This window comes from Chiroxiphia lanceolata, chromosome 1, assembly GCF_009829145.1.
Source record: "Chiroxiphia lanceolata isolate bChiLan1 chromosome 1, bChiLan1.pri, whole genome shotgun sequence".
Classification (NCBI taxonomy): Eukaryota; Metazoa; Chordata; class Aves; order Passeriformes; family Pipridae; genus Chiroxiphia; species Chiroxiphia lanceolata.
The window spans coordinates 6,739,489-6,752,541 of record NC_045637.1 but is presented as its reverse complement, the minus strand read 5'-3'; the positions used below and the strand labels follow the sequence as shown (position 1 = coordinate 6,752,541).

At 38.9% G+C, this 13,053-nt stretch overlaps 1 long non-coding RNA gene across 1 annotated transcript; it reads left to right on the top strand.

Moving 5' to 3' along the window:
- The first annotated feature begins 3,325 nt into the window (after positions 1–3,325).
- LOC116782056 lies at positions 3,326–12,211 on the top strand. Its single transcript, XR_004355108.1, has 3 exons — positions 3,326–3,338; positions 5,023–5,026; positions 12,131–12,211. It is a non-coding gene; the product is annotated as an uncharacterized LOC116782056 (long non-coding RNA).
- The last annotated feature ends 842 nt before the right edge of the window (positions 12,212–13,053 follow it).

Here is a 13,053-nt window from a genome sequence, read left to right as displayed (position 1 = left end):
CCCTAGGTTTGTTTTTACACTCAATGCAGTCCTAGTTTTCATGCATAAAGGCAGAGTAGTATAGGTCATGAAAAAGCCTACCACCTTAAGTGGTAGTAGTAGCACTTGGTGATGAGAAATGCAAGAAACATTTTGATGCTACTTTAATTACCCACATCTCCTATGTCATGTTACCTACTATTAAGAGAAGACTTCAGTTAACTATTCAGCACAAATTTTGTCTCTTTCCTATTACTTTGACAATCTTGAAATTCCCTGAAAACTAAACACAGATCACTCTGTAAAATTATCTGCTCCAGTTTTAGAAGAAGACAAGTACAAGCAAAGCTACCTATGAAACCAAGCAGGGCAAAGTCCTGGCAGTGATGTGATTTGTTACCCCTTCACCCGCTTTTGGTGCCCTGTAAGTGTCTAAGAATAGACTGGAGAGGCTACAGCTGAACGTGCAAACTCACATGCTGTGGTGAACTGTGGAATGGGGACAAGACATCTAGTAGACATTTCTGAAAGAAGATGGCCCCTGATTTTTCATATGCAGTGGGTCTTCTTCCCACCAAAAAATCCTTTTTTATCATGTCAATGACTTAATCTGGCTCCTGCTTACTCTGTTATACAGAAGTTATCCTTCCCTCCTCTTTATCTTCTCTAGAATTTTCTGTTGTTCATCTCATACATATTTAAAATATTACAGCAAATCAAACCTGACTCTCTTCTTATTCACTCCTATGTTCAGGCATTTACCTCCAGAGCTCACAGCTGTGATTGATATCCCAGGTCATGTAAAACCAACAAAAGACTATTTTGCTGAAGAAGAAAAAGAAAATTGTGTACTACAGCATAGGCAGCATGGTCCCTTTTATCTCCTTCCTTCACCTTTGATATAAATTTTTTGATCAAAAGCAACTGCATCTGAAGTTGCTGTCAACCACAATTTTATATTACCTTTTATAAAGATATTTAAGTGAATGGATTTCAGCCTAAGTGGACCTGTCAAGAGTGTTGAAGGGCAGAGACTTGATTTCTTGGTTGTATTTCAAATAGTGTCCTGAAATCAATTACACCTGCTGGAAGACTTCGTGTGAGCTGCTGGATCCACTCTGTAAACAGTGGGATAAAAAAAGGACAGCTTCTCCCATCTGCAGCATGGGAAAGCAGCAGGGCAGAAATCGAGCAGGTTTCAACACAAAAGGGTGACTTGCTCATGTAATCCCTGCAAGTTTAGGATGTGATTTTGCCATAGGATGGTTGGAGATGGGTTAAAGACAGATTTTCCTTGCAATTGCAAATAATTCTGGCTTTAGAGTAAAAAAAAAACAAAAAACCACAATAATAACAAAACAAGCAAACAAACAAAAAAGAAAAAGAAAGCTCTGCATTGCTGAATTTCTTTCTGGTCCTGCCCAGTGAACCTCAGCAATTCCGAAAATGCTCTCTGATATAATTACAGAAAGTGGAGCCTATGGGGGCTAAACTTCTGCTGACATTATTATGTTCACTACAGAAGTTAAACATGAAATAATGTGGAACATGAAATACTTCTGTTAACAATCATATTTTTACATTTTGCAATAGAGAAAGCAAGCAAACAACCAAACCCCAGCACACTCCCAACTTAAGGTTCAACTTGATGATCTTGGAGGTATTTTCCACCTTCGATTTTTTATGATTATGCATAAGAAACAAAAATCACTATATTATATTAATACAGTTTGACATCTTATTTCTGATAGTGGTCAAGAGTGTGTACTCAGAACAAAAAATGAAAAAATATAAATAAATGCTGGTACTTCCTTCAATAGTCTCCTAGTGTCTTATTTCAGGATAGTTGTATGATTTATATGTGATTGAGTCAGTCCCTCTGTTCTGCCTAAAAAGTATGACCTCAGACTCTCACAGTGTGCAGGTGAACCTCTTAACCAAAACACTGTTACTGAAGGGTACCAAAACTCCTCTATTTATTTTAGGCACATCAATTAAAAAGGAAAAAAAAAGAGGAATATTCATAATTTCCAATTATATGACCATATAGAATATGATAATGAAACGCAAATATAATGAAATGTAAATATAGAATGTAAATCATATCACAGAAAAGAAGAAGCTTTATAAAGCATTCACAATCGGCATAATTTTGAGGACAAGTGATCGGTTAGGTCAGTAAATTTTTAAGTTTTAATCTGTATTTAGTTGTGTCTGTCATCTATGATCAAAATGGTGATTATTTCATCTCTGGCTGGAGAAAAGGGTTAATACTATGTAAGCATGTAAGGTAGAACCATGAATGATCATAATTATATTTGAAGACGTTCAAAATGCAACACTTTAGGCTTGCTCCACGTTAGGCATGGAGTTCAAACTCCTCATCTAGACTCTATAGAGAGAATAAAAGACACAGATTGGGATCTCCAGAGACAGACGTTTTAAAATGGGATGAATGACCTTCTGGAAGTGCTCATTTATCTTTTCATTGACAGTAGTATGATTCTAAATGATAATCCAGACAGATAACTTTTAGACAGTTAAGGTTAGGTAAGATTAATCTCTCACCTCATGCCTAAGGAAAATAATGTTATACACTCTGAATTTTATCCCTAGTCTCATCAAATCTAATTTCATCATATCTAATTTAGTCTTTTTGTGTCCACATTGTTTCAGATCTAGCTACCAGATTAATAGATAATTTCTTTTCTATTTAGAAAGATGTTAATGTCAAACACATGCACAAAAACACAGTCACAAAACTAATACTATTTAACTTTGCATGCAATATGCCCACAACTTAATTTATGAACTGAGAAAAAATACTTGTGTGTGTATACTCACACTATAATATACATAATCCTCATTAAGCAAAGTCGTTTTAAAGCTCCTGCCTCTCCTTTCTCTAGTAACTCTCCATGTTTCCAATTCTTTCCCATGTCCCAGTGCCTGAAAGTAGGAATGAGTTTTGTTGTAAGAATATAAAATAAAATGCAAAATTTTATTTGCCATATATCAGAATTTCCTAGACTATTACATCTACCTTTCAAGCTGGTTGAGGAGAAACTCACCCTTGCATAGGCCTGGCTAGAGACAGTGTGTCCATTCTGATCATCACTGTAGTACCTGAGCACTACCTCAAATCTTTCCAACATTAAATGCAGAAAGAGTATGACTTTGATGTCACCTAGATATTTGCATAATAATAATAAAAATGTGGCAGAAACAGGTCAAGAGGATAAACAAAGATCTATTCAGAACTAAGTCTCTTATTCAGGAAGCCAATCTGTACTAATAAATGTGTTTGACACAAAAGAGGTTAATCAAGGTCTAATCTTTGATCAGCAATATCAAAGGGGGTATAGGCTGGACCTTCTAGATCAGCAAGATCTGCTCTCTCTTATCTTGTCTTTCCTGAGATTCTCCAAGAAAGTTATTTATTTCCTTAATGGAAATAGGGTATTTTTCTAATTTAACAGTAAATTTGGCTTTCTAAATTCTACCTGTTTATATGCAAATGCAGAACAAATTCTTATTATCTCATCTAAATTGGCAACACGTCTTGGGAGAATCAATTCAGATGTAATACAAACCATTATCTCTCTGACTTTACCTGGGAGGTTTTCACCCCCCACAGGAGCAATACGGAAGGGTTTGCTTGAAGATATTTTCCCTTCTTGTTAAAGCTGCAATTATACTCTAAAATTATTGACTTCTGTCATTAGCAGGAATACAGTAAAACACACATTTTATGTAACAGAAAAAGATATGGATATGAGAGGATAACTTGCAATATATTTCAGTTCCCTGACCTGTGCTCAGACCATGTCACGGCTTCTTCCCATGTCACGGCTTCTTCCCATGTCACGTGCATTTGCTATTTTTGCTTCAAATCTAGTGAGTCTGGTAAGGCTGGTACCTACCATCGGCAGGTAGGACTGGAATCAGGACATGGACATGTTACACCTCTATTTGGGGCTACCCAGTGTTTCTCAGCATCTGTGTAACAAGTCTGCATCAGGGTCCTAAGTCTCAGCCTACTTCATCTGAGGGTAATTATTGCAGTTCTGTTGGTTTACAGACAGTTCACCATGGGAAATGTAACTGTGACTCTTCCTCTCCTGCTAAAGTGGCAGAAGTGTGAGCTCACACTGTCCTTCACTCATACAATTGATTCTTTTCCTGTCAGAGCTCCATCTCCCATCTGTTGTTTTCTTCCATTTCCTCCCCTACACTGAACATGAAGATTTTCTTCTCCTTCAAATATGGAATCAAGATCTGAGGAAGTTATCCTCTTGCTGAAATGGGAATGAATACAGTCCTTACTTCCCTTTCATGTCACAAAGGAACAGGCACACTAAGCCAAAACCTTGTTAAAAATAACAATAATAGTAAAGAACAATTAAAAGGGTCAGAATAAGATTTACATTTGTCCACAGTACTAAAACCAGTGCAAGACTGTCACCTGGAAGTAAATCATTCAAGATGTTTTCCCCATAGTGGAGATACTGCTCACAGCTGACACACCTGTATCAGAGGTGAGGTGTGTTTCCTACCAGAGGACGATGCCACAGGACTGGGAAGTGCAAAGCTGGCAGTGCTTACAGCAGCACAGAACCAAGGAGCTGCTCATTTGTTTGAGCATCCTAGAATACACATTAGGAGTCTTGGAGTAGTACCAAACTACCTGGCAATAATTGTAGCAATCATCTGTGAATAGTGATATCTGGCAGCATATTAGTAGTTCATTTAATTTATTGTCTTCTCAGCTTATTAACAGTATATCACAAGGCTGGAAAACTTTCTAAGCTCATATTTCAAAGGTAGAGCCCTTAAAGCTGCACCTTAAAACTAGAAATTTGGCTTATGTAATTTTCTTCAGTCATGTCAATATAAACTACAGACAATATTGTGTTGCAGAGCTCTCATTCATGCAGTGACAGTTCTGTCTCCTCAGTGGCTAAGCTGGCAGTTAAAGTGATTCACTGCAATCAGCCTCAAAGGTTTCCAAGACAGACCCCAAGGTAACTTAGAAAGTTGTAGGGAAGTTTGACAGGATGCTTTATTTTGTTTTGTTTGGAAATAATGGTCAGAAATCACAGTGAGCAGTGATGGCAAGGAAAGAACATCACCCTTTGTTTCAAACAGGTTGCTTTGTTTGCTTGTGTATACAACCACAAAGCAGAAAACAGAGACATCAGTCACCCACAAACCTCACATGGGCTTATACAAACTCAGCAGGAAGGATGACACTTGCTGTATATGATACCACATATTGCATTCTTTCCATTATTCTTCAAGCATTTGATGTATTAGAACTGAAAAGTTGGTGCCCTCAGCCTTGTTCTTTGAATGTTTGCCTAAACTCATATATTTACATGTGTGTCCCTCAAAAGTTAAAACTAAGATTCCTGTAGTCCTTAGACATTTTCCTCCTAGGCTCTGTGTTCCAAGATTTAGCTCAACCACGAATAGATTCATCTTGCAAATTGCATTAGAAATATTGAGTCAGCCAATTGATTATTTTTTAAATGTGGTCTGGCACACTACCAAGATAAAAGTTGGATGTTCTTTAGGGAAGAACACACATTGTTCTCTACTAGGCATAAATATCACCAGCTGCTGTTCTTCAAATGGTGCTGCTCTTCTTTAAATGATACAGTCTCCCATCCCAAGTTCAAGCTGCAAACATTTCACTGCATCTTGAAAAACGGAAAATAGAGAATAACTTATGTTCTTTCATGTTGACTTAGTATAAGAATAGCAGACCTATTGTGCCAACATTTTGGAAGCAACAGGTCACATTATTTCCAACCAGAGACATGGGAGGAATGCATGACTTTGAATACATCATATTTATTAAACCAGAAAAAAAAAGTATATTCTCAAATAGGAAAGTGTTTTCAGAATGTTTTATTGACTGTGATGTTTATTGGCCCAAGTCTTAAAAGATACAGGTAGGTAAGCACTAAAACTGGCCACATACCTTTCACTGTGGGTAAGAATTCAATACTTTGCTAGGGTTTGCTGAATAAATTATTTAGAGACTTGTTTTTTCATTACATGAGAGCAGACTTCCATTGCTCTTGTGGGGTTTATTTTTGTCTTCAAAAGTTTTCATAAATTTATGCTGAAGTTTCCAATCTTTAAGGATCATTCAGATAAATAAAGGAAGAAGAATAAAGGAAATCAGAGGGCTATTCACAATCCCATGAAGTCTACACACACACATACCCAAAAACCCACCCAAAACCTGACAAACCACCCAAACCCAACAAAAAACCACAAACCTCTACAGGTTAAGTATAATGAGGTAACCACAACAGTCAGTGTTTTTAAGCCTTATGAGGGATGTAAAATTGTTTAACTGAATCCTCCAAGTTACTTGTTAGTATTAAAAAATTGAACGAAAAGCCTACTCCTAAAAATTGCAAATTCAGTAGGTGATCTTTAAAATAGAGCTAATAATTCTTGATAAAATGAATTAGAGGACCAGGGAATGCTTCATCCTTTGTAGGACTTGATCCAAAACAACTGCTGAAAACAGTCTGCAAAGTACAAGTTAACATTTTCAGGACCCATAGTATCATTAAGGTTGAGGTAAGAACTATAGAACTTAAGTTATAAAGATTAAATAAGGATCAAATTCAAGTTTCCATTATAGTTGCAATGTAGCTGTGCATCCAGGCTGTTCTATGTAAACATAAATTATTAAGACACCATCAGACTTGTCCAGAAACTCCCCATGTAGTTGGTTGTACAGTGGTAGAAGGCACCCACCTGAAATAAGGCAATATGCTGAACTCTTAGGTGGCTCCACAGCAACTCATTCAATTCATTGCTACAGGACCTCTCCAGTATGGGAACTTTTCACTGTCCCACCGAATTTCCTCTTCCAGCTAATTATGCTCTTCAGCGTGGTGACTGAGATGCTTGGTGAACAATCTGGCTGGTCCAGGCCCTGCTAGGATGCTCCTGCTGCAGAATCCACCAAACTAAACAGAGGTCAGATCCTTGTGAATGACTAATAGGAGCTGCACCTCAGAAGCAGAGACAGCCAAGCAGTTTGAGTTGTTAAGCTATGTTTTGTATGCAAAGTTTAAGATATTTAATAAAGGTGAATCATGTGTGTGCTGCACTTGGTACATCAGATCACAAGGCAGCTAGATAGAGGAATTCAGCAGAAATCTTGCCTTAGCACATCACACAACCCCTTATTCACCTCTGCTCATTTATACCCATCTGTCTGCCCTCTTTCTCCCCATCATGGTTTCAGTGAGAATGTTTGAACAGCAAATGTTCTACACATACAGAACCTTTGGTGGTGCAGACAAGCATAAGGTCTGCAAAAGGTTGCTTTCTGAATGACAGCCAAGGATTTTCATTTGGTCAGCCAAAATTTTGCTTCAAAACAGTTAAAAAAGTATATCAGATATTCCATTCACACATTCTGTTAAAAGTCTTCTTTCCTGGGGAATGCATGTCCAACCACTCAGCCAATTTGTGCAGTTAAAGGCAGTACTTGTCCTTTTTCCCTGTCAGCCTTCCACCACAGCCCAGGAGGTCATGGACATGACACACAGATGACACAGATGGGGTAGGGATTGTAATAGTTGGTTTTTTTCCCCCCTGAAAATGCTAACATTTCTGCTCACAAAGAAAAGAATTTGTGCTTGAAGGTGCAGGTACTTTAAAATAATACCTACTGTATTTTTCCCCTACAGAGATTTCTCTACATCTTTTCAAGCAGTCAAACAAGGGGTAAAATCCCAGAAAACATGCTGTAAATTGTTGATAGAAAATGAAGCCACACTTATCCACACTAATGATTAGCATGAATATCCAATCATAAACGTCTCACGAGCAAGAGAGCAGATAAATTGTCTGCATGCTACTGATGGTATCCAGTATAAGCCTTCTAGCATTCATCTAGTCCTATCTAATTAAATGATGTCTCCTACTCATGTGGATTTATTTACTAGTTGCTATATCCCTTTGCTAATCCAGGAAAGCATGAAAAGATATAGCTGTAATTAGTACTTATATTTGGAAGAAAAACTGCTCACAAAGAAATAAAGAATGTTTTTACAGGCAAGGCATCTCCTGCTTGCTTACAAGGTTCAAGTTTGAATCTGAATTTCAGCAGATATCAGACCAATTCTTTGTCCAATACTTTAAATAAAGAACAAGCTCTATTTCTGAGTTTGAGTGATCAGCACAACTGGCAAACTGACCATCTCTGTCTCCAAACAGGGTGATATTATCATGCCAAGAGGGTTCATGCTGCCATATAAACTCTGGCCAGCAGAATACTATTTGGTAGCATGGGTGATCACAGACAATATTTAAGCCCATGCTTTAGGTCTTTTAGCTCACAAATATAGATACAAGTTCCATGTGATCCACAAAACATTATTCAATCTCTAACTTTCATATAAAACTGACTTAAATAGTCCTTTCCTGCCTTCTTTGCCTGCAACAGTAACCAGTTCCTCCTATTTCAAGAGATTAATGAACCTTTTCTTTGGATAGAACGTTTAAGGACTAGGAATAACAAAAAATAACACATCTGTGTCAGGACCATCACTTGGGAAAAATATCATCATGTACCATGAGGCTTTCCATGGAAAGTTCAACACTGTCTTAATGCTAAAGATTAAAATTGTCATATTTCTTATCTCTTTGTACACATTTCCAGTTCCTGAAACCTATTTCTGCTTGTTAAGAGTGGAAGAGCTGAATAAATTGACAGTTAGATAAAGTACATAGTATATTTAATTTTACACACACTGATCATTTCTCAAAGAGAGTCAAAAGAGTCATCTTCCTTCTGACAAGAATGCTGTGTGCCTTTTGTTTTGTTTATTTTTGTGGGTTTGTTCTTCTTTTAAAGATTACCATAATGACAACAAAGCAACAATCAGAAAGTCCACCTGTGTTCTCTGATTTCCCTGAGGAATCTGTGCATGACAATTGGAAAACAAACAAAACTCTTGACAGAGAAGCAACACAACACTTGTGAGCTAATGATTAGCACAGAAATGGGCCAGGCATGCAGACAGGTTCTGCAGCCTAAAAACAGGTATAGAAAAATAGGAGGGTAGGATAGGGAAGAAACAGTGCTCTGTTATATCACTCTACTGTGCCACAGAGCTGCTTCCAAAAACAGATGCTTTACCCTTCCAGGAGCATGTTCCTGTGCTTAAAGGAGAGCTGTGAGGCAGCAGGAGTCCTGGATTTTTGTTCACACCTTTTCACAAGTTCCTTTTTTTTGCCAACCCCTGAGCGTCACAGCCTGATATCTGCCCCACAGGTACAACTAGTTAATGTGCAGCTGCACCTCGAATGGTCATGCAGTTGCCCTGGCATGCAAATACCTCATATCCCTTCCTGTCAATTGAGGAATGGTTTTGCATCCAAAAAGGCATCTTTATATTGACTTCTGTTGGCACAGCTTCAGCAGTAAGAGTGTCAATAGGGCTGACACCTGACTGGCAAATGTGAGCTGGCAGAAGCTCCTTAGCTAAAGGCAGGCCAAGTCCTTCTGTGACTGGCACAGGTTTCTTTAGTCAGTGCTGTTTACCTGCATATCAAAAATAGTTTACTAGTGTAATACATGAATATTCTGCTCTCATGAAAGTAATAATACAAACAGACTCTACAGCTATATGAGGGAAATTATTTGTTTGAGTCAAAGAAGTGTCATTTTCAAGTACAAGGAGGGAAGAAAACAGAGAAGGAGGTTTTACTTGGCAAGGCACAACAGGGGTGAAAGGCCAGATTGTCTGTACAAAACCTGTTTCTCCTCTGAGCAAAGACAGAACCGGAGAACACCTGAGGAAGGATCACTGATATTATTGCCCTCGTGGGAGCACAAGTAGCTGCCAAACCTTTTTGTACTGATGTGCATGCAATACAATAGCTGGGCCATGAGCCTATAAGCCATAATAGCCAAGAGATTCAACCCTCAGAGACAGTGTAAATTCAGTGGGCCAATTAGCACCCATGTGAGCTCTGTTTCAAAGACCAAAGATAATTTTCTACATTTTACAACATGTGGTTTAAGCCTGCAGTCAACCTAAGCTCTGTGGGTTTCTCTTTTTTTTTTCCTTTCTTTTGTTTTCTGTTTGTTTGTTCTTGCTTTCATTTGGTTTGGGGTTTTTTTTTGCTCTTGCTGTTTTTTGTTTGGTTTTAATTTAGCTTCTGCTTCTCCACAGAGAAAAAGCTAAGCTGGACACCCACTAAACCATCTCTATAAAGCTTGGCCACCACAGTGAACATGTGGCTACCCCTCATTTCTGCTGGAAAGCCACATGTTCACAATCTGTCTATTTTAATTGTGCCATGGATGTCATATTTGTGTCTAAGAGGCTACTGGGCCTTGCTGTGTGCCTTGCTGTCTCTGGCACACGGGAAAAACAGATGAGGAGCTGCTGGCCATTGCCAGCCAGTGCTCAGCTGTGGCTGTATGACAAGGAGGAGCTCAGAGGGGTGGGAGTGTCTGCAGCTGCCTGCAGACACCCACACTCTGAACGTGGGACCAGGCTCCACTGAGTCATGGAGACAGATGCAGAAGTGAATTAAAAGAGGCAGAGAAGGTCAGTAAGATAACTATGCAATTTCTTCCTAACAGAGACAAATACTGGGGGTTTGAGGAAGGAATAATGAAAACTGTTTCTTTAGTCTACATGTATGACAAGAAACGAGAAAAATAGAACCCTCCTTTTTCAGTGGACAGTGGAGTTACTGTTCAGTTATCTAACCCTGAGTGCAGGCTTGTGACAAAGGGTAAACTTAAGTATTCCCTTCAGATCTTAACATTGTATGAACTTTGGAGGACAATATTTTCTCATGCCCTTTAATAACTCATCTAGAGAATGCAGGTGTCTGCCTTCTTGCTGACATCTCCCTGTGACAGGTCTCCCAGGATTTCAGCTCATGAAGCCAGGGAGCTGGCTGGTGGTCCTTCATTCAGCATTATCACGCAGGTAAGAAAAGAGAGGGAGACGGTCCCAGTTTTCAGAACAGAAACACTGTGAGCAGGAGGGTCTGCCTCTGAGAAACTACAATTCTTATAGAGGTAAATTTTGCTGATAATAACAAACAACTGTGATAAAAACTGGTGGTTTCTTTAATGCTATATTTATATGCATCATTTTGAACAACTGTAAATAATACACAGAGAAATATTTCTCTACGTCTTATTTCCTTATTGGAGAAAAAACATCATAATGATAATGGTTCCATAATGATCTGGAAGTCTTGCTAGTACAGAAGAACTATTTAGAAGGAAGTTCACCTGTGTGGTTCTGTGTGTGTGTGTGCACTTTTGTTTATTCATATGTAGGTGTGTTGGGTCTGGTTGAGGTGGAGTTCATTTCCCCAGTGCTGTGCTTTGCATTAGGAGCTGGAAAGGTGTTGGTAACACACCAGTGTCTTGGCTACTGCTGAGCAGAGCTGGCACAGCATCAAGGTTGTCTACCCAACACTCTCCCCATCAGAGCACTGAGGGTGGGCAAGATCTTGGGAAGGGACACAACCAGGCCAGCTGATCCAAACTAACCAAAGGGATATTCCATACCATAGGATGTCAGCTCAGATACAAAAGCTAAAGAAAAGTGATGGAAGGGGGGACATTCTTTATGTATAATGTTCACCTTCTGGAGCAACCACTACATGTACTGAGGCCCTGTTTCCTGAGAAGTGGCTGGACATTGCTTGTTGGTGGGGAGAAGAGAATAAAACCTCCTTTTTTCCCCTCTTTGCTTATGTGAGCACAATCTCTTGCTTTTGCTCTAGCAAACTACCTTATTTCAACCTAGGAGTTGTTTTCTGTCTTATTCTCTCTCCCATGTCCAGCTGAGAAGGGGCAATGATAGAGCAGCTTGGTGGGCACCTGGCATCCAGTGAAGGTCAACCCACCACCACAGTGGGGTGGTACCGATATTTGGTGTTACAGTCAGTGATTAGGACCTTCATCTTAGGAGGCACTGTGCTGAAACTGAGCAAAACAGTTTGTTTGGAGGATGTGTTTTGTACAGAAACCCTGAATGCCTCAAATATAAGACAAGAGGCAATGGGCAGAAACTGGTGTACAGGAAGTTCCACCTGAACATGAGGAAGAATTTCTTCACTGTGCGAGTGACTGGAGCACATTGCACAGAGAGGGTGTGGACTCTCCCTCACTGGAGATATTCCAGAACAGTCTGGACACAATCCTGTGCCATGTGCTTTGGGATGACACTGCTTGAGCAGGGAGGTTGGACCAGATGACCCACTGTGGTCTCTTCCAACCTGACCCATTCTGTGATTCTGTGAAGTGTGAGGTAGAATACAGAAATTACTTTAAAACAAAGAAACAGACAGTTTATAAAATAGTCTAAACTAGGAATATAGACAAATTTTGAAACTCAACAGAAAAAAGATTGATTCCAGAAGTTCTGATTAATTTCTTGTGACAGTCAGATTTTTAATAATTGGGAGGGATGAAACCAATCCTCCTTTTTTCTTTCCTAGAATTCCAGCTTTAGGATTAATTAGATTTATGGAGAAAAGTCTGAAACTACTCTTCCTCTTTGAAGATTTCAAGGCAAACTAGCTTCTGGGATATTTGACACCTGTAGGTAAAAAGTGGTCCAAAAATTTATCACATTTTTTTCAAAACTTTCTTCCTCAGCTGAGTCAGAGAGGCTATGTCTAAGTTTAAAATACTTTTGGAAACTTTTCCAGGCAACGAAAGCAACTGCTATGGAAAAGCTCACATCTCTACACTTGAACTCTTTAAGCTTTCAAACCCAAGTCACCACTCTCAAACTGTTTATTGGGGATGGTTCCTGACCTGACAGAGGTGTGACCAGGACCTGTGTGGGACAATACTGTTTTTCCAAACAAGAGACCAGTCTAACTACTTAACAATAAACTAAAAAAAAAAAAAAAAAAAGTATTTAACAATCATGTGGTGGTGCCAGGAAACAATCTCACATGCTATTTAAATTATTAGTAAAGCAAAAATTGGAGAGGATCCAGACAGTTCCTAGTGCACATACAGTGTACCAGACAGAAGCTGGCAGATAA